Source organism: Rhipicephalus microplus, chromosome 7 (genome assembly GCF_043290135.1).
Source record: "Rhipicephalus microplus isolate Deutch F79 chromosome 7, USDA_Rmic, whole genome shotgun sequence".
Taxonomy (NCBI): Eukaryota; Metazoa; Arthropoda; class Arachnida; order Ixodida; family Ixodidae; genus Rhipicephalus; species Rhipicephalus microplus.
Window position 1 is genome coordinate 30,617,441 of NC_134706.1, and position 20,154 is coordinate 30,637,594.

Consider the following 20,154-nt stretch of genomic DNA (forward strand, 5'->3'; position numbering starts at 1 on the left):
CTTCTAACCGACTATGTGTAAGCTGGAACGAGTGTATGCACGTACGCCGCAAAATAGTTGCGCGACTGCGTACTGCGGGGGGGGGGGGGGGGGGGCTGTATACGCGTTGACACGGAGAGCAGAAATGCATCTTCAGTTTGATGCATAGTTTCAGTTCACTTCAAATTATTGTACACACTCACACAAACACGCACGCACACACTCAACCCTTCTGATGTGTTTTCCACGTAACCTAAAAAGAAAAGCGTGAGCCGAGAATCGGTATATAATGATGAATTAGAGTGCAGTGGCGACAAGTAAACAATTTTATTTCAAGCTTTTAGATTTTAGAAATCGTGAAGCGGGTCGTCTGGCTGTCAGTTGACTGGCCAATGTCGTCAATTTATACGTGCCCGTCTGTCATGCACTTCTCTGTCCTCGCCTCGCCAAAAGCAGCGCTGCAATGTTTTAGGCTTTGTATCACCAACTATAGCCCTTCAACGTCTTCTGTGTAGTCAAAAACACAACGCACAAGCTTCCAGCCTCCCCATCTGTGAAGGAACACCTTTGTCGTGTATGTACACCCCACCCCCTCAAAAAGAATTCAAGTTTCAAGATCAAGTTTATTTCAGGCAAGACGCAGAAGGGGAAAAAAAAAGGACGATCTGCCTAGGGTGCTGATGGGAAGGTGTTGAAATCTGACAAAGCGCTCGTCTCCTGTGAGCCTAAAATCCCACCAAAATGACAGCATTCTCAATGTTAATAGGGAGTGAGGAAGTGGAGTAAAGAAGCGAGCATGAACGAGTGTTACTACTTGTACATTGCATTTGCATACGAAACCGAGCGGACGATCGAGTGAGCCAGGCAATGACATCAGGAAGCAGTAGATGCGTTCGGCAAACGGCACTAAGCCTATATAAAAATAAAATAAAAACATGAATGTGATTTCGTTTTTTTTTTTCGTATTTATTTCAGACAAAGACAAGTAATATGTACATTTGCCCTGTCTAGGAGGAGTGACAAAAAGGCACAAGTGCCTGACTGGGTGTCACACCCCTTTTTAGACACACACAACTCAAAACATCAGTGGCAGTTATCTAAGCAAAATACACAAGGTTACATATAGTATACATATTTTGGCCAAACATACACAGGATTTTCTACATATATACATTGTTCTATATACATATGAAACAGAAAGATTTTCTATATACATATACAGTATAAACTGCAGCAAGGTAAAAAAAAGAGAAAAAAAAGAAAAAAGAAAAAGAAAAAAAATAGAAAAAAAAAAGAAAACGGAATTATTCTTGTATTGATAGGAGATATGCAGTTAACTTTCTTTTGAAGCATTTCATGTGCATCGTTTCTTGTACCAAGTTTATCACGGTAGGATGATGATTTAGAAAGTCTGCTATAACGTAAGATTGTTTTTGCATACCATAGTTAGTTCGTGTAAAACCTTTATTATACCTAGTTTTTCTGGTTTCGTAAGCGTGTCCTTTTCCCAGAAATTGTCGAAAAAAACTATCGTGGCATAACTTTATTTTCTGAAATATTGTAATGCCTAGCTTCTTTTTCAGTATGTGTTGCATTGTTAATATAGTGTTCGCTTTAAAAAGTGGAGCGGAGTGAGTTATATATGGCACATTTTCAATAACTCGCACAATACGTTTTTGTAGGATATACAGCTTTTTAAGATTTGTTTTTGTTGTTGTTCCCCACACAAGGAGGCAGTATTGTAAATGGGAATGAATTAGTGCGTAATATAGCTGGAGTTTTAACCAACGTGGCAAAAGTTGCTTTGCTCTGCTGATAATACCTATTGAACGTGAGATGCGTCTTGTGAGGTTATCGACATGAGGGGACCAGCTGAGATTTTCTTCGAAAAGAACACCGAGAAATTTATGTATTCTTACACGCTCGATGATCTCGCCACGGAATTTCAAATGTACGTCATTCCTGATTGACTTATTTCGGCAGCGAAAAATTATATATTTAGTTTTTTTGGTATTTAGTTCTAGTTTATTTACAATAAGCCACTCAGATAAATTATTGAGCCATTTGCTAGCTTGCAACTGAAGAATATGTAGGTTCTCTCCTGAAAAAAATACATTCGTGTCATCGGCGTAAAGAATTATATCTGGCGTGAACGGAATATTACCTATATCATTTATATATAATAAAAAAAGAAGTGGTCCAAGGATGGAACCCTGAGGAACACCGTATTTAATTTCACCTAAAACTGATTGTGAATGATTGGTGTCTGTGTATTGGTAGCGGTTAGTCAAATAACTGCGTATAAGGTCAAGAGCAAGTCCCCTAACGCCATATTCGCTTAACTTTTTTAATAAGATATCATGCTTAATAGAGTCAAATGCCTTTTTAAAATCAAGAAATATCCCTAGAGTATACTTTTTGTCTTCAAAATTCTGAATTATTTTTTCTTTGATACTTAAAAGAGCCATTTCACTTGACTTCTTTTTCTGAAAGCCGTATTGATTGCCTGTAAGTACATCATTTTTAGTGCAGAAATTCATAATTCTTACATTAATCATTTGTTCGAAAACTTTTGAAAACAGTGGTAGTACCGAGATTGGTCTGTAGTTGTTCATGTCATTTCTATCGCCTCCCTTAAATATAACTGTTACTCTAGCGATTTTTAGTTTATCAGGGAACACGCCTGTAGCCAAAATGAGGTTGCATATGTGCGATAAAGGATTGCTGATACTGTTGACAACTGCTTTTATCGGCTCGGCTTTTATCTCGTCCTGGCCACATGCGGATGCATTCTTTAACTTTAGTATTTGGGATTTAATTTCATGTTCTGTTGTTGGCTCCATGAAAAGAGACTTCACGGAGTTATGCATAATGTATGACCTGTAATTATGCCTGTCACTGTTATCACTTACCGATGCTCCACATTTTAAAAAGTGTTCATTAAACTTATTAGCCAAAGATATACCGGTATAAGTTATATCGCTGTCTACAATTTCAGAGACGCTGAGTGGCTCTTTTTGCGGCAGTAGGCCTTTTAATGTTTGCCACACACGTTTGGGGTCATTTAGAATGGTTTCGAACTTTCTTTCGTAATAACAATTTCTTGCTTCTTTGATATCACGCCCTAGTTTGTTTCTAATTTTCTTATAAACAGTTAAGAGATTAGGTTGTCTAGTTTTAATGAATTGACTAAAAAGTCTGTCTCGTTCCTTCATTCTCCTTAGAAGCACCGTGGTAATCCAAGGTTTCCTACATTTCTTGTTTTGTTTGATAGTGGTTACAGGAAATGCTTCATCATAAAGTTTTTTAAGGTGATTGATAAAATAATTGTAAGCAATGACAGGATCCGTTAACTGATACAGATAAGACCATGAGGTTTCACTAACAGCCGTTTGAAAAGCAGCAACATTGCTTTTGTTAATCTTTCTAAGTTTAAAAGCTTTATTGGCACGCATTCTATGTGTTTTTGAATGACGGTTGAAGAAAACAAAAATTGGCATGTGATCACTGACATCAGATATCAAGACACCTGCTTCTATGACATTCGTTTGTGGGATAAAGCATAGATCAATTAGAGTTTCGGAGACATCTGTTACTCTTGTCGGTACATCAATTACATTTTCTAGGCCGTAAGAGAGAAATAGATCAAGAAGAACTTGTTTGTTGCGTTCTAGAGACAGCATATTGATGTTGAAGTCACCCGTCGTAACAATAGTCAGACCGAGTTCGGAACAAAAATTCAACATACGTTCTAAAAAGTTAAAAAAGGCATCTATGGCACCAGAGGGCGGCCTATAAATTACCACAATTGCAGTATGGTAGCACTTCATCATGAGGGATTCGTAGTGTGGGTTTACGACTGAAAACTCTGTCACAGTTGCGAAATGCAAATCGTTTTTGATATAAAATGCTACCCCGCCTCCTCGCTTTTCTTTTCTGGATACGGTTGTACATCTGTAACCTGGGAATTGTACCTCATATTCATCGGTGAACCATGTTTCAGAAAAGGCTAAAATGTCAAGGTTGTATTTAAAATCATCAAGAAGCATGCAAACGCGTTCTTCCTTACTTTTCAAGCTTTGCGCATTTAAATGCAGAATAGACAAATCGTTTCTAGAGCATGATGCGGCGGAAGCCTTAAAAGCGTCCTTATCATAATATTTATTGAACCTTGCCATTTTTATACGTCACGTGCAATGACAAGCAGCATGCATGAGAGCCCTATTTATCTTTTCGAGGTCATCCATCGTGATAATCCGAATTACACGATCGCGTGGGCTACGGCGAACAAACAATTTACCACTCTTATGCCACACAAACTGATATTCTCGTTCAACTGCTCTTGTTTTCATCTTCCAGAAAAGCTGTTTGTTTTGCGCTGTTAGGTTTTCATTCAGAAATATTTTTGATTTAGTTTTCCTCAGTTCACTTTTCTTCGCTAGCCAGCTGTCCCTAATCTTTCGCGAAAAAAACCGAACCAAAATGGGCGGAACCGTCTCTGTTTTGCTTGCATTATCAGTTTTTCTCTTGGGTCTCTCTTGGGTTTCTCTTGCTTGCATTATATGTTTTTCTCTATCAGTCGATGAACGGCTTCCACATCCTGGTCAGAAAGATGTGGGACGTCAAGGTCATCTGCTAGCCTATTAAGTTTGTCAAGCAAATTTTCTCCTGCATGATAGGGCATACCGTGTATTTCTAAATTTAGTCGTCGGCTGTACTGATCCAAGTCATTAAGCTCTTGTTTCAGCTTTCCGATTTCGAAATCGTTCACTTTGACCTCAAGTTTTTCCACGCGTTTTTTTAGTCCTGTAATATCGGCATTCTGCTGTTTCATCTGCGAAATGACCTCATCGTATTTCTTAGCCATCTCCTGCACTGCTTGTTCGACGCTGTCAACAGTTGCCTTAATTTCATCTAGTGCATCTACTTTCACTTTCATTTCAATAAGCACAGCAAGTTTGCGGTGTATTTCGTTGATTTCACGAGAAAGGTCCACTTCAGTTTCGTCGTTGAAATTTGTTGTGTTATGACTTCCTCGAGGCTTTGTGGTTTTGCACGTAGCGCATTTCCAGGTTTTTATTGTGGCGTCTGTCTTTTTTCGATACGCGGATAGTGATACCCCGGAACAATTTCCAACACGGTAATGAGAGTTGCATTCGCAGCATAACAAGTACTGCTCTTCGCCATAAAAAGATTTATGGCAGGCAAGACAAGTTTCTGGCATTGTGCGTGCTAACACAAGCTCACGACACAAGAGACACTCAAGAGGCGAGTTACTCAGCAGCAGCGGCAACCACGGGATTAATGAGCACTAGGTATACAAAGAATAAACTAACCTGTAAACACGAAGAAATCATTCAGCACCGGGCCATAACAGCACGTCGCCACTGCTGCCGAGTAAGTGTGGTCTGTTCCATCGATGTCAGGCTCCTTTTGTAGGCGTTTCGTGGTGACGTAGGGGTCACGTTGATTGGTGTAATCTTCTCGGTAGTTTCCAGAAGTGTGGTTCCGGTCTCTTGATATGTTGCGTTGCGCGTCAGTAGTGATGCAGGTAATCCTGTAAACACGAAGAAATCATTCAGCACCGGGCCATAACAGCACGTCGCCACTGCTGCCGAGTAAGTGTCACTTACATCACGAACAACCGACATCACGAACAACCGACGACAGGTTCCAGGAACTCAAAACAAGAAATAATTTACAGAGCGCGGTACACTTAACCATGACGACAGTGATTGTGTTTCTGTAGACAGTTAGTGTGAACGTATACCTTTCTTTTCTAAACACAATATGAGCCTATATTTTTGACCACAGCAGCTTCACAAGGGTCTTTGTTCATAAAAGGTGGAATTCGATACATCACCATTTGTGTGCCATAATAAGTACGCATTTTGTTCTTTCCTTGTAAGACCCGTGCCACAGGTTGAGACTGCGGTTACTCGAAAGTGCATTCGATCAAACCCGAGAAAATAAGATTGGACCTGTGTATACATAAGCATTGGCAATCAATTCCGTGACCTTGGTTACGGTAAATACATTTGTTTCTTAGAAAGGCGCAGTGATGATATCCTGACATTAGTGGTATGGTTTAAAATGCGTAGCAGCTGTTTGAATAGCCTGTGTAACGCTGTCCCTCCGTCCGCTCCGCTGCTCCCCTGGCCGCAGGTGTTGGGGCGGTGCCAAGTAGGGCACGCCTTTTCTGGCAGTGCGCGCGCGTTGACGTCGCTCTCTCCCTAGCCTGTCGCCGCTAGCCGCGTGTCATCTCTTCTCGCTTCACCCTCTCCATCGCTCGCAACGTTCGAGTGCACATCGAGTGGGAACACTATTTCGGCTCGTTTATCTGCCACGAAGATTACATGAAACCCAACACGCTTCCCGTGTCCTTGCGTTTCGAAGTAACGTTTACTCGAGTAAAGGCTACACTCAGGGTCGCTTCAAACCGTTCTTCCAGCACCCGCGTCAACGTCAGTGGCGCGCGCACCGCTGTTGCTTCGGATCCCATTATTGTATCCTTCGGGGAGATGGTCCATACTGTTTAAGAGCGGAGCACTTCAAGGTGATGGGCTTTACGCTGTGATGGTATATCGTATCGTAGCGGACGTAACGCAGGCAAGACCCCATACAGCACAGACCACTGTAGCGCGCGCTCGCGCCAAAGAGAATTCTTGCTCCTCTTCTTCTTCGAGCGCCCTGATGATGGTGTTAAGCTCGGAGCACTTTCAATCAATCAATCAATCAATCAATCAATCAGTCAGTCAATCAATTATTCTGTTGATAACAACTCTATTGATAGTCCGGCAGAGCTTAATCAATCAATTTAATTTTTGCCATTAGAAAACACATTTGCGATGAAAAACTGCATGCTTATGGGGCCCGTAGTGCAGGCGAAAGCGCGCATAGGAATTGTAAGAGGAAGCAAGCGAGAATAGAAAAAGAGAGAAAGGAAAGACTTGGAACGAAAATAGAAATAAGTAAAAATGAAGGGAGAAAAAATAGGAATAGAATTTTGTCGGTCTTTCCTTCAGTCGTGCTCCCTCATACAAGAAGGCAGTAATGGAGGTGCGAGTGAGCCATTGTCTGAATTGAATTGAAACTGAATTTCAACTGAAGTGTATAATAGCAACAACGTTATTTCAAACCGCTGCTCCGATATCAACATGCGCACCATAGAGACATAAGTTAGTCGCGATAACATGTCTTCTCTTCTCTTATTTTTCTCCGCCTGACAATGGAATGCCTGCACGTTTTGAAATGTGTGATAGTTTCGGTCTGCATTAGAATAAGCCAAATTGCATTTTTCTTCTTTTTTTCTCTCTCCGCATTGCCTGCGACCGTGGTACTTGGTATGTCGTTTTTTTTTTAACTTACCCTTCTTCCAAGATGGTCGATTCTGCAAGGTTAAAAACTTGAAGCCATACCCATTCCTTCGTTTTGCATTGCAAATGCGTCGGCAGCCAGACATTTTTTACCAGCTGCTCGAAGTGCGATGTGTACCTGCAGTTTTCATCGATGACAGCACGTCGTTCCCCAGGCGAAACCGGGTTTAACATTGCCGCTGGTGCTCTGTTTATTTTACTATTTCATTTTACCGTGCCCCATAGGTGACCTCACTCATGAGCTGGCAGGTAAACTGACTCATCAGTTGACGCATCACACTAACACTGCGATCGAGCCTTGAGTCTGAGTCAGTAATATTTTAGTGAGTTATAGTGAGTCAGGTTAACACTAATTTTGGTGTCCCCCGTACTCAGAAACGCTGCTTGACTTGAACTTGACTTGCCACCGACTTCAATGCAGCAGAAACGCGTTTCGAACCCTCTGTCTTTATAGGCGGTGCCAAGGTAACACAAACGCACTGACTCGTTTCAAACGCGCTGCAATAAAGGCGGTTTCAAGTCAAGTTAAAACCAGCGTCGAGTCGCTCGCTACCTAAAGAGTCAAGCTGTTCCTGCGGCGGCAGCTCTAGCTCACTACTATGGTTCAACGCTGCCACAGCCTGACGCACCCGTGGCAGAAGTTCCACCATGGCTCAAGGCACAGGCCAGTGACAACCGACCACTGACCCGCCTGCGACAATCCACCCGACAAGCGGCGCAGGAGGGCATCGTCACTACCACCGAGAACTCACTAGCGGTATACGTAGACGCAGCTACCGATAATTGCGTTCTGCACACCAGTCTCGTATGCCCCGCGCAACCTGAAATCCAACATATCTGCTCTTACGTAACAGAGGCACCGTTCCCATCCGTATTAGCGGAGCTCACTGCTATACGGGACGGGTTAACAGTTATGATATCCAAAATGGATTCTTTGTCACACGATAAATTGCTTGTATATACGGACTCCACGCAGGCAGTTCGAGAGCTGCGAAAAGTGACCAGCTCCATCGATATAGCCTCCGATATACACCGACTGATCCACTCATGTGCCTGTCCTGTCCGCGTTCTGTGGACCCGCCGGTCTGCACCGGCTCAAGTGGAAGCAGATGCCGCTTGCCATCCAGCGACTGTTCAACACCCGCTGCCTCTACTTCGTTTGTCCCCGAAGGACAGCTTGCTTGTGCACAAAGAAACCCTCCGGCGCTCCACGCGTGCTCTCATTCCTCCGCGTGGATCTGACCTTCCCGGCGGCTTAACTCGCCGAGAGGAGGTTGCGCTCAGGAGGATTCGTGTGGGCGCCGCCTTGACTCCTGCAATCCGGGCTACATGGACATCTGGTGCACAGCCTCCCCCAACGACGTGCCCATTCTGCGTTGCCCCAGCCACAGAGGCAACGCTTGATCACCTATTGGGAACCTGCCCGGGCCTTCACCAGGCTCGCACTCGCCACCTACGCGGCCTTCACCACCACCCCGGCCGACCACCTGACTTGACGCGCTGGACGCACGGTCCACTGCATCGACAACTCCTGGCCTTCATACAGGAAACAAAACTTTTCCTTTTTATTTAACTGATGCCGTAGGGCATACTAGCGCCAATAAAAAAAAAAAAAAAAAAAAGTCAAGTTAAAGTCAAGGAGCGTTTCTGAATACGGGGTAGAGCCTGCAGGGCAAGATTTATTTCTTAGGGGAGGGTGGGGGGGGGGGCGGTCTGATTGAGCTTTACATTTTTCGCAGACCGAAGCCGTGCACTGTTCAGGTGACGTCCGACATGTGAACTTTTTTCAACTTTGGTTTACCTGGAACTAATTACTCGCTGTTGCTCACGAATGATGCCCGTTATCATCCTCAAAGGACAACGTACTTCATTTTAGGGCGAAGCTCCTTATAGCGGCACCCGTTCGTCCCCCGTAGTATGTAACAAGTATAACATTTTGACCACCAAGGTGGTGCTGGTGAGAGAATTCTTCTGTGCGTTGTTGAACAATAAAAAAATCGTGGTCAATGTACATGTCAATGGCTGCTAATGGGGAATGACAGACAGGAGCATTCGGCTTTTAGTTAACGCGCAGGCTGCGATCACTATTAGCAGCCATTGGCATGTACATTGAGCACTATCTGACAAGAAAGGGTTGCTACGTTACACTCGCTGGGTGTAACCTCCTTAGCTTTAGAAAGGTTTAGCGAGCGTTGAGCCGCAGTGCCATGAATACAATGAACTTGTATATACCATGAATGAACTCGAGGTGGTTAAAAATGGGAAGTAGATACGAAGCGCAAGCCGTAAGAAAGTAAAAGCCGAATTCTCCGCCTCTCATTTCCCATGAGCAGCCATTGGCATGTACCTTGAGCACTATCTGACTGAAAAAGTTTGCTAGGTCATACTCGCTGGGCGTAACCTCCTTGGTTTTCGAAAGGTTTAGCGAGCGTTCGGCCGCAGTGCCATGAATACAGTGAACTAGTATATACCATGAACTCGAGGTGGTTAAAGGTGGGAAATGGTCCCGAAGCGCAAGCCGTAAGAAAGTGTGCGTGTGCCACCTCTCGTTTAGTCCCTGGAATGTCCGCTGGATGGCGGTGCTTCAATATGGGGAATATATGATGAAAAGATGCGAGATGGTGGTACTTGGAGTGTTGAATAGATGGACGAACGGACACATAGACAGATGCATGGATGGACGCATGAACGGACGCTGGGGCGGCTGCATGAACGAACGCAGGGACGGACGCATGGACGAACGCACGCACGGACGGGCTGATGGACGCATGGACGGTCACACTGACGGACGCATGGACGGACGGAAGCAAGAACGAATGGATGGACGAATTCTTCGCCCCCCTCTCCATCATTCATTCCGTGGATATGCTGCCATTTTTTAGCGATTCAGAATGTTCACGACGGTGGTGTACGGTGTTCGGCTGCTGGCTAGAAGGTCGCCCGCTTGATCCCGGTTCGCGCCGGTCGTATTTAGATGGAGCCGATGTAACAGGGGCCCGTGTAATGTCGGAATTTTCGCAGCTCTCCACTGTGGTGCCTCTCGTAATCGTATCGTGGCGTCGGCACGTGAAATTTCAGATATTATAATTACCGATTAAAAAATGATGAAACTCAAAGTTTGACGGCAACCCGTCTGGGCGGGCAAATGCTTACCGTGTATACGTGGAAGGATAAACCGACACACAAAAAAAAAAATCTCAGCATATTCACGGACTGAATGATGATGAGTGCGGTGAAGCGTCCGTCCGTTCGTGCACCCGTCCGTCCGTTCAAACGTGGGTCGATCTGTCCGTCTGTATGTCCGTCCGTCTAGCGAACACTCCAAGTACCGCCATCTCGCATCTTATCATCATGTATTGAGTACATACAAATACCGTCATCTAGCGGACATTCCAAGAACTAAACTCCTCTGTGGCACGTACCGGAGAGAAGTGGTTACTACAATAGAGTTTTCTAATATACATTAGAGGGAACTCTGGCGCTAGTGTATACGGGAACTGCAACGCACGGTGCTTCAGCGAGCATGGGAATGATGGGTAGTACACACAATTGCCTAACTTTCGTACTTCTGGCCTGCTTCTGGCTCCGTGTGTGTTCGTGTGGCTTGGAGCTGTTTTCTCGCGAAACAAAAAATCGGCAAATGTTCAGCGGTTATGCTTCGCCACCTTATTTTTTTAAAGCTTACCTTTTCAAATCAGGTCACGAAGTTAAAAAGGGTTCGTTCTTTTCTCTAAAACGAAACCGTAACCAGCTATAAACGAAGCCGCAAGTACGATTCGCCGCCCGCAAGTACGAAAACTAGGCAAATGTGTTTACTACCCATCATTCCCATGGTCGCTGAACGATCGCAGCGCCAGAGTCCCCTCGAGGTAATTTTAGGAAACTCTATGGTTACTTCATGCTATAGAGGACGATCGGGTGACGACTTAAGGAGCTTCGCCCCTAAATAACCACGGCATATCCGTGCAGTGACTGATGATGAGTGAACGAAGAAGTGGGATCGTTTGGTGTTACCGTAAATCACCTGTCACATTGATCACTATAACGCGTGTAAGTGAGCATCAAGCAGTGTACAGTTGTATACAATGTTTCATGGCCATAACCGGTACGTTGTGTCGAGTTGCGAATTTTTTGTTTTGAATTCGTTATTACTGCATTGTGGTACCGGATCTAGCCTGGAGTTAGCAAAGACGAGGTCTGAGCGCGTATCCCTGGCGGTTGTTGGTTGTTTCCGGTCGTACGAGTCGCGTCGCAGAGCGCATCGAGACGTCCTCACACACTGCTCGAGCCAGTCGTTGTCCGTGACCATCATCTGTCTATAAGGGTCTTCACCGTCATGGCGTTCATCGTCATCGTCAGCTTTCTGGTTCGCGTCTCTTCTATCCCCTTCTGTCGTTTGCGCTATTGAGCACTTCTTCGTCTACCATGCAGCACCAACCAGCCCAATCGAGCACTTTGTTAGAGTTTATTTCTAGTTCATCGGGCTCTTCTCCGCGATTCCCTGACTTCTTACAGTCGTCTGGTATATCAGCGCTCTGTTCTCGTCTCTTCAATCTTCTCCTGTCGTTTGCGCTGTTGAGCACTATGGCGTATAGTGGGTATACCTCGCATGTGCTGTGCCGTCATGGCAGATAATGTCTTGTCTTGTCTTGTCTCCTAGGAGATCTTGGCTCATACCCACATGGGAAATTGGCCCCACTGTACCTCATAATAGATCATTTTTTACAACGCTTGCTAAAAAAATAAAGAGAAATTAGTGTGGTCGGGAACGCGCTTGTTCATCATCTTCATCGTCAGCGGCGGATTTGGTGCGACAAAGAACAGGCTTCGTTTATGAGCTGCTTCGTATCAAAAAGCTATGTTCATCGTCGTAAACCTGTATGTGTCGCAGACGTTTGTGCGGCCTGTCAGAAAACGATAGCATAAAAGTCATGTGACAGCCAAATCGGCCAAATCTTACTGCACACAACTTTCGCTAAAGGTTAACGAGGCAACCGTGTGTAAGCCGGACAAATGGCTTCGAAGCGATAGCGGCGTGTCGAAGACTCTGTGAAAAAAAAAAACGAAAAAAAAAACCACTTCTCTCGGGTTTCGGCGCCAAAATATATAGTAACGAAGGAGCCGCCGTGCAAGTCCCCGCGTATACATGTTCCTTATTGGAACACACTGATCTTATCTCTGATGACGATGGCGTCCCTCCTCGTCTTCTGCACATTTTTTTTTTCGACAGATCCTGATCACGTACAGCAAACCAATGCTATAGGCAACGGGAACGGCGTTTGCAAGAAGACCCCGAAGCGATGGAAGACCTATACCCCAACGACGACGCAGCCGTGTCATGTCTGTGGTGGTCACCTAGCTAGAACCTATAGTAACGACCTCGAAGCAACCAAGGCTAAACCTGGATCACCTGCCTAAGGCCTAGTAAAAAAAAAAAATCTAGAGGCAACCACATTAGTCTTCAAAATCGTTCCAGTTTCGCTGTTTCGGGGTTCGCGCGTGGCTTGTTACAAGCTTTCCCAATATTTTTTTTTTCGTGTGTTTTCGAGTTTACCAAACGCCTCCTCGCGGCAAGTGTGATGACCTCTGAACTGTGTATTCAGTGATATACACGTTCGAGGAAAGTTGTATTCAGTCTCTACCCTCTAAGGGCCTTCCCTTACATATATACGTGACCGTCGTCCTTAATGACGTTCAGAAGGCGTCAATAGACCCGCAACTCACGTGTAGAACTTGACACCAATGTTACGGTTAGAGTCCAACATTTCCTCATTCCGACTAGTTTATAACGTGGCGTAAGCATACGTCGCACAGGCGCCGCGCCGTCCTTGACCGTACCGTACTTGTTCTGCGCGCTGTCTCGTTAGCATGCAGGCCGCGCGCCCAGCCTGGCTGCGGAAAGCCTTCCAGGCGAGCGAAGACTCGTGCGCGTTGCGGGCACTGCCGAGCTCTTTCTTGCCAGCTGCTTCTTGGACGAGCGCCTTCGCAGTTGTGTACAATACGTGCGTGTGGAAAAAGACGAGAAATGCTCCCGTTCAAGACAGTGCGGTCGCTCTGCGTAGCAGAGCATGTGCACGGGGTGAATGATGATGAGTGGGCGAAGCGCCGTAGGTAAATCGGTAAACCGCGAATCCTCCCTGAATTTCGCCCAGTCGATCGTCGAAGACCTGACGAACACTGTGTAAAATTACGCCATAACCGCGTTGCCCCTCGTGGCGGGGCAAGGACCAACCCAATGAAGACGAGTGGCGATTCGGGCTATTAGCCATCAAGGACTCTCGTGTTGGGGATCAACTGTGGGCTGTCCAGAAAGCCCATGCACGATGCGGCGCGCAGGGATTCGCCTGACTGTCCCGACGTGGGAGCGGCCCGCTGCGCATTGAGTCGTGCACCTCGGGACTTCAAAATAAAGCTTCGCATCCGTTTCCACGAAGTGAATGCTGATGAAGAAGCATGCTCTATCTATCTATCTATCTATCTATCTATCTATCTATCTATCTATCTATCTATCTATCTATCTATCTATCTATCTATCTATCTATCTATCTATCTATCTATCTATCTATCTATCTATCTATCTATCTATCTATCTATCTATCTATCTATCTATCTATCTATCTATCTATCTATCTATCTATCTATCTATCTATCTATCTATCTATCTGTCTGTCTGTCTGTCTGTCTGTCTGTCTGTCTGTCTGTCTGTCTGTCTGTCTGTCTGTCTGTCTGTCTGTCTGTCTGTCTGTCTGTCTGTCTGTCTGTCTGTCTGTCTGTGCCGGTATATATATATATATACCGGCACTGTCTGTCTGTCTGTCTGTCTCCTATCACACTAATGCACGCGTCTCCAACGCAATGGATTGGAGCGAGTGCCGCAGCGCCATCTAGTGAGTACTCAGAGTATGATGGGTGGCTGCGATGAACGACGTGACGAGGGACTAGTTTACACCATAAGGAGCTTGACCCCTAAAAAAAATTGGCCGCGTCGAAACATGACCTTTTACCGGCCTTCTTTCGTGCATAGCGTCTATTTTTCAGTGCAGCCTAAGAGAGAAACAACTTTTATTGAAACGGCAAGTGTTAGAGGAGTTGACTCCCCTCCCTTAGATGGCAGCCAGGAGTCCTTGGGCCCTAGCGGCATCTTCGGCTTGCCTGATGACCTGTAGTTGGTCCTCGATGCTTGAGCTTAGCAGCGCGGTCTCCCACTGCTCCGTATTCATGTATGTGTTTGGCCCCTTCACGATGTTGGGGCAAGCCCAGATAATGTGTTGGAGGTCCGCCCGCTGATTGCAGTGTTTACATCTGTCTGAGTAGAGGTCCGGGTAACAGTGATTATAAGCGATTGGGTTTGGGAACGTGTTTGTTTGTAATAGGCGCCACGCTGTCGCCTGCTGCTTATTTAATGAGGAGTGTGGTGGCGGGTAATGCTGCCTCCCTAATCTGTAGTGCTTGGTAATTTCGTTGTAACTGAACATGCGGTCTCTCTCCGCACGCGGGCTCCGCGTCATTCCTGCCCCTGCTCGGCTCGCTAACTCTCGAGCTAGGGTGTGTGCGGTTTCATTGCCCGGGAGGGAGGAGTGGGCGGGCGTCCATATAACATAAACGTCGCGCTCTCCGCGAAAGTTATTTAAGATTCTTAACGCCTCTTTCGAGACCCTTCCGTTAGCGAAGTTATGAATCGCGGTTTTAGAATCACTGATTACGACGCTGGCCCTTGTGGACGCAAGCGTCAGCGCTATGGCCGTTTCTTCAGCAATTTCCGAATTTCCTGTTTTAATGGTGCCGCTAGCAAGCAGGTGGCCCGCTTGATTTGAAGCGACTATTGCCATGTGTCGACCGTCTGTATATTCGGCTGCATCTACATATACCACGTCCGCGTCATGTTGAAACTTCTTGTGCAGTGCTCTCGCTCTTGCATTCCTCCGCTCCCGGTGATGTTCGGGGTGCATGTTTCTGGGTAACGGAGGTATTATGATGCGCTCTCTGGTTTCTTTTGGGATATCGTATTTATTGCCGCTTTGGCCAGCGTACGTTATTGCAAGTTTGTGCAGGATGTGTCTTCCCGTGTTGCTTTGCACGAGTCGTTCATATTGCGCTATCATATGAGCCTCAATAAGTTCATCTAGCGTGTTATGCATTCCTAACGCTTCGAACTTTTCGTTAAACGTGGTGATCGGTAATCCGAGGGCTTGCTTAAATGCTTTTTTAATTATGCATTCTATCTTTTGTTTTTCCGCCACTTGCAACTTGAGGTATGGGGTCACATACACTATGCGGCTGACGACGAAGGCTTGGATGAGCTGCACTAAGTTGTGTTCTTTCACGCCGTAGTTTTTGTTGGCGATTCTTCGAATCATTCGAATGGTTTGTTGGGTGTTGTTATCCAGGAACTTTATTGCTTCCCCGTTATGTCCGTTCTCGGATATTCGGAGTCCCAGAACTCTTATGTGTTGTACCTGAGGTATTGGGTAACCTCCTGCTAAGATTGTGATGTTGTGTCGTTCGTGAATGCGCTTGCGACCTCTGCTTGTAGGTCTGTAGAGTAATAACTCCGATTTTTGAGGAGAGCATTTTAGGCCATTGTTCTCCACGTATCGCTCTACCGTATTTACTGCTTGTTGTAAAATCTCTTCTATGTGACCGTCGCTCCCGCCCGTCACCCATAGGGTGATGTCATCCGCATAGATACTGTGCTGAAGCCCTTCGACGCGTTCCAGCTCTGAGGGTAAACCAAGCATCGCCACGTTGAATAGGAAAGGGGAAAGCACCGAACCTTGTGGTGTTCCCTTGTTGCCTAGAACGAATTCTTCGGATTCCGCTTCCCCGGCCATGATTGTAGCTTTACGGTTGGTGAGAAAATCTTTTATGTAATCGTACACTCTCCGACCTACGTGTAGGTTTTGCAAGTTGCGCAATATGGCCTCGTGGGTGACGTTATCAAATGCCTTCTGCAGGTCAAGGCCCAGAATGGCTTTTGTATCCAGGGTGTGCGTTTCGGCGTCTATGATTTGATTCTTTAGCTGCAACATGACGTCTTGCGTCGAGAGTCTTGGTCGAAAGCCGATCATGGTGTGTGGGTATAGCTCGTTGTCGTCCATGTATCTGACGAGACGCGTTAAAATTACTTTTTCCATGAGCTTTCCAATGCAGGACGTCAGTGAAATGGGCCTGAGATTTCCGATGAGCGGCTTTTTGCCCGGCTTGGGTATTAATATGATTTTGGCGGTTTTCCATTGCTGGGGTATGGCGCCCTTCTCCCAGCATTCGTTTATGTACTTTGTGAGAGCAGTGACGGATTCGTCATCTAAGTTGCGAAGTGTTTTATTTGTTATACCGTCGGGACCCGGGGCGGACTTGGGATTGAGTCGTCCGAGTTCGTATCGAATCTCTGCCTCTGTTATGGAGGCGTCGAGGTCGACGTTATCCTTCCCTTCGTACTCTGGGAGTCGTGCCTTTGTGGCATCTCCTACGTATGTCTGGCGTAGCTCGCGTAAGAGCTCTGCTTCTGTACCTGCGTAGCTGTGTAGTATCCGTTGCAGGTTTTGTCTTTGTGTTGTTTTCGTGCCTTCTGGATCAAGGAGGCCTCGGAGAATGTTCCAAGTTTTGGACATTCCGAACTGCCTGTTCATTAAAGTGCACATGCCTGCCCACTGCTGCTGGGACAGCCTATTTGCGTAGTCTTCTATGTCTCTGTCGAGCGTGACGATTCTCTTTCTTAGACGCCGGTTGTGCTTTTGACCTTTCCAGCGCTCTTGCAGGCTGCGTTTTGCCTCCCACATGTGTAAGAGCTTGCTGTCCATTTCTTCCATTCCTGCCTCTTCGGGAACATGTTTGGTGGCTTTCTGCACGCTACGCTGGAGTGTGTCTGTCCACTTCTGTATATCTTCGATGGTCTCTGTAGCATCGTCCTCTCTTATCTTACGAAAGGTGTCCCACTCGGTTAATATTATTTTTCTACCTTTCTTTTTACGCGGACCTGCTTGTAGAATTGTGCATACAATGTAGTGATCGCTGCCTAGATTTACGTTAGTGTTGGTCCAATGAGGGTTGGATATATTCTTTATGAATGTAAGGTCCGGCGTGGTGTCTCTACTGACGCTGTTCCCCATTCTGGTAGGGTCTTGTGGGTTAGTTATTAGCGTGAGCTCCTCGTGCTGCGCGTCGTTCCACAGCTTGCGGCCTTTAACGTTTTCGATGGTGTAACCCCAGGCGGCGTGTGGTGCGTTAAAGTCGCCCACGACGATCAGTGCTTGTCTGCCCGCTACGTTTAGCACTTTGCGGAAAAGCGAGCCAAACTTTACCTTTTGTCGTGGTGGACTGTACACGTTCAGCACAAACAAGCTTCCCTCCTTTTTTCGAGACGGGAGAATTTCTAGTAGGACGTGGTCTATGTTGCGTACGCCAGTATCGTGTTCTACAGCCGTTATATTACGATGTATCAGTGTGGTTACTGTTGCTTTTTCAGCTAAAGTGCTATATGATTTGTATCCTGATAATTTTGCGGTCCCCCCAGTTTCCTGGAGGGCGATTACATCTGGTGTTTGCTTGGTTTTTACGAATTGCTGCAGGTTACCCCGCTTACGACGAAACCCACGACAATTCCACTGCCAAATCGTGTATTCATTAGGCGGCGCCATGTTGGCTACTCGAGTTTTCTATGCAGCTGTTCTCAGCCGCAGGTGGTCTGCTGTACGGCTTGCTCTTGACCGGCCTCGCTCCTGCGGGTCGGGCGTCTTTCGAGACGTTTTCCAGCTGCCCTACCCTACCCTCGAGGGTGTCGAACCTCTGAGACATTTCATCTCGCATCTGCGTTATCTGCTGTTGTAGGTCCGCGCGCATCTGCATGAATTGCTGCTGTAAACCTACGGACATTTCCTGAAACATGCCTTTTACTTCTCCGAGTGTAGAGTCGTTTTGCTCATCGGCGTTTTCCTTTGCCCTTCGTTTATGCGGTGGCGTTTCTCCACTCATCGACGCGGGAACGGGCGTCGGAGCTCGAAGAGGTGTCGACGCCCTAATGGGTGTTGGCGTGGTATGGGTCATCTCTGAGTGTTTTGGATTCTTAAGCTTAGCGTTTTCTACTTTAAGCATTTTTACCTCTTCCCTTAGCGTCGCGTTTTCTCGCTTTATTTGCTCTAAAAACTGTCTGATCTGTGTTATTTCCTGTGCTAAGGCGGACCCCGCGCGTGTAGGTGTAACAGCAGTGCCAGAGACCGCGTCTGCAAAGCTCACCTGTGCCTGAGTTTCTACCGCTCCTCGGCTGGATTGCAATCTTGACGTTGCCCTGGATCTCGATCGGGTTCTCGATCGGGTTCTCGAACGGGTTCTGGACCGGGTCCTCGACCTTGGTCTGCGACCGGGCTGCTCCCGACTGTCCCCCTCGTATGGTCCCGGGGGTGAGCCTTCTGTGCGATGGCCTTCTGATCCCTGGGTGTTCTCGCTCGTTGCTTTGCCAGCTCGTTTGTTGTAGTCGTTGATGCCGTATGGTGTTTCGGCCTCCGCTTCTTCTCTTCTTCGTCGCTCCCAGCGTCTTCGCCGGACCAAATACGGTATCTTGTACTTTGCCTTGCAGCGTCTGTCTCCCGTAAAGTGAGCTTGCCCGCATAGCTGACATCTTGCTTCACACTGGTGTTCTTGCGGCGGGTTGGCCACGCCGCATCCTCTGCATATTTTTTCGTCTGGGTTGGGGCAAACGTCCGCCCTGTGTCCCAGCCTCCCACATTCGTAGCAAATGTCAATGTGTTTTCTGTATAGCGAGCACCGGACGATGAGCGCTCCGTATTTCACGTATCTCGGCACGTGAAGTCCGTCGAAGAGCACGATTACATTGTCTGTGTTGCCCATCCTCTTCGCGTGTAATATGCTTGGGTTTCTTGCTGTCACTAGGTTGTCTATAATATCTTCGGAACTTTCCTCTTGGGATATCCCTCTTATGAGTCCCTTAGATGTGTTTTCCGGCGCTGCTCTGTAGGCGCTGGCTTCGTGTTCTTGCTCTCCCACTCGGATCTTCGTGATGGCTCCGTACCGCCTGGCTCGCTCTTCGGACGGCGTGCTGACGACCACGATATTCTGCTTGTAGTTTATGCATATACTGTCTTCTTCTGCTGCTTCGCGACCGACGCCAGCGGCGTTTCTCAGGCAGCAGTATATGCGTGCCTGCCTGTGCTCCGAAACGCTGAGTCCTCCTCGTGGTCGCACGATCACTTTGTAGTCTTCTGCCGGTAGACGAGGAAGTCTGCTTGCATTAGCAATTTGTCGTATGGTTCGTTCACCTTTCCACTTGCTGTCCCCAGGCGCGCCCGTCGGCGCAGCAGCGTCTCTTAGCATGGTTCTCTTCGGGCCTGAAATCCCTCCAGATGTTTTCGTGATGTTTCTTCTGCGGACTTCGCACCATCCGGCGTCGTTGGTAAAGTCCTCCGGTTGCATATCTTCTCCTTCCACGCTTACAACCTCCATCGTGGTGCTAGACGCGCCGTCGAGGCGTTCCGGGGTCGCCCCAGGCGTCCTCGTCGACGCGTTGGACCTAGCTCTCCCCGCCGCTGCGGCGGCAGACGCAATGTTTGATCTTCGTGGCGACTCAGAATTATCGGTGTCAGTGCCGAAAAAGCGGGCCCACCTTGCAATAGTTGGTATCCAGGTGTTCGGCTGAACTTCCTCCGTCGATTGGCGTAGAGACTTCAGCTAAGTTTTGCAATTTTTTAACAAAAATCATTTGAAAACTGCGGAGCCTACATAACGTGCGTCCGCACTCTGCGACTCCTAGCGTCCAACAACCGACAGGACAGTGCAGCCTAAGAAA

The 20,154-nt window shown here is 46.8% G+C and overlaps 1 protein-coding gene and 1 pseudogene across 1 annotated transcript in view; one reads left to right on the forward strand and one right to left on the reverse strand.

The window, feature by feature from the left end:
- LOC119179303 (receptor-type guanylate cyclase Gyc76C) overlaps positions 1-20,154 on the forward strand; it is a 410,240-nt gene that overhangs the window by 70,588 nt on the left and 319,498 nt on the right. The window lies entirely within an intron of this gene.
- On the reverse strand, positions 2,303-7,072 carry LOC142767384 (uncharacterized; annotated as a pseudogene).